Consider the following 2,216-nt stretch of genomic DNA (forward strand, 5'->3'; position numbering starts at 1 on the left):
ATTATGTAAACATTGTGAATGTGTAACTGATGTGATTCTGCAATCTGTATTTGGGGTAAAAATGGAAATGCATAACTCATTTGAATCAAATGTATGGAAGATGAAAAAAATAAAGAAAGAAAGAAAGAAAGAAAAATCCTTCTTTCCGTTCTTTTAGATACATTCCCAGAGATGGAATTGCTGAGTCAGAAACTATTTATTTTTATTAGGAAACACCATGCTGGTTTGCATAAGGGCCACACCATTTCTTATTCTCACTGATACAGCCCAAGTGTTGCTCGCTCTCAGCATCTTCACCAATACTTGTTATTTTCTGGGCTCTCTTGTTGGTTCATTTGTTTTTGATGACTAGCCTAATCGTTATGCAATGATCTCTCACAGGTGGTTTTGATTTGCATTTCCATAAGGACCAGGGATACTAAGCATCTTTTCATGTGCTTTCAAGGTCTTTGTTTACTGTCTTGGGAGAAAAATCTACCTGAGTCCTTTCCCCATTTTAAAAAAATCAGGACACTTTATAGATTTGTGGTTCACTGTTGCACAGGGACCATGCTAATCTCTGTTTCCAAGTTTAGTATGTGCTGCCAAAGGCAGCACCCAAATTGTTGATTCTTAATTGGAATTTTCATTTTTACATTGACACCTCTTCTCTTTCCAACATTTCCCCCTCTCCCTCACTAACTACCTACAACCAACAGTCCTACCATAAAAATGAAGAAGTAAATTGGTATATATTCATAAAACTTATTTCTTGCTCATATTCAAGTCATCAGCCCTCACCATTGCTTGTCATGGCTAATCATTGTCTTTGATTTTGTTCTGTTTTATACTTGTTCATGTCACCAGATCTGAGGGATTTTAAGATCTGGTTTACCTTCAGTACCCCGATACAGGCGGAAGAGACTGAGGATTAATATTTCTACCTTGCATCTAAAGGGGATATAAATCTTGTTCTTTTTTCCATTTTAATCATAAGTTCTTAATTTTCTCAGCATTAATGTAAAAATCATTTATGCTTGCACAGCAACAAACATAAATCATTAGCACACAGAAGAATAGTAAGCAACCTTTAATCAATAGCACTTCCTTCTATGAGACACTGTAGAAATGAAAGAACACAGTTTATCATTGATCAGATGTCTTGCAAATATTTAGCCTGGGCCTCATCTCTCTGCAGCCCTTACTTTGCTCCAACTACACAGGTTTGCACAAGTTAGAGTCCTTTCCTTCCCAAGAACTTGTTCCTTTACATCACTCAGGTCTCAGGTCAATACTATTTCTCCAGAAGGAGCTTTCCTGTACCTAACCCAAGGGTGCTGCTTCCTGACAGTCCCTTTCAATCATCTCATCTGCTTAATTTTGTTCACAGCGTGAATGGCTTTCTGAAATTATCTCATTATTTATTTGTATGCTTGTTTATTGTCAGCTGCTTCTCCACCCCTTTGACTGTGTGCCCCATGTCTGCAGAGGCCGGATGCCTTTTGTCTACCTCTGCATCATCAGTGCCTGGAGCAGTGTCTGGGCATAGATTGTTGACTGGTCGTGTAGGCCTTGTGCTCTCCACTTTGGTGTCAAGATACTCTTGGATGTTGATTTAGTGGTGCGTGTCCACTTAAAAATCATGCTAGTAATCATAAAAAGCCAAAGATAAAATTGTATGTAATTTTAAAATATAAACAAAATGAATGTAACATTTCAGAAGATATTACAGATTTTCTTCAGGGCATCATGGCTCTTGTTTACTCCAAAGCTTCTATAAGAGAAGAAATTTTTACATATTACAGTGATGTGACCACATCAATGTTTATAGCAGCAGCTCCATTCATAATGGCTTTTATGGAACCAACCTAGGTGCCTTCAACAGATGAATAGATAAAAAAAATGGTGCGTGTGTGTGTATGTGTGTGTGTGTGTGTGTGTGTGTGTGTAAACAATGGAATATTACTCAGATTTAAAGAAAAATGAAATTATAGTATTCCCAGGCAAATGGTTGGAGCTGGAGAATATCATGCTAAGTGAAATAAACCAATTCCAAAAAAAATAAAGTACAAATGTTTTCTCTGATATGCAGATGCTAATTCACAATGAGCAGGGAGGCTAGGGAAAAATAGAGTTACTTTATATGAGATAGGGAGGAGTGAAGGGAGGGGAGGTGGTATGGGAGAGGGAAGAATAGTAGAATGACTCAGACATTATTAGCCTACATACATATGTAA

The 2,216-nt window shown here is 37.4% G+C and overlaps 1 pseudogene; it reads right to left on the reverse strand.

The window, feature by feature from the left end:
• Positions 1 to 499: 499 nt before the first annotated feature.
• LOC143384023 (U6 spliceosomal RNA) lies at positions 500 to 595 on the reverse strand (annotated as a pseudogene).
• Positions 596 to 2,216: the final 1,621 nt, after the last annotated feature.

This window comes from Callospermophilus lateralis, chromosome 1 (genome assembly GCF_048772815.1).
Source record: "Callospermophilus lateralis isolate mCalLat2 chromosome 1, mCalLat2.hap1, whole genome shotgun sequence".
Taxonomy (NCBI): domain Eukaryota; kingdom Metazoa; phylum Chordata; class Mammalia; order Rodentia; family Sciuridae; genus Callospermophilus; species Callospermophilus lateralis.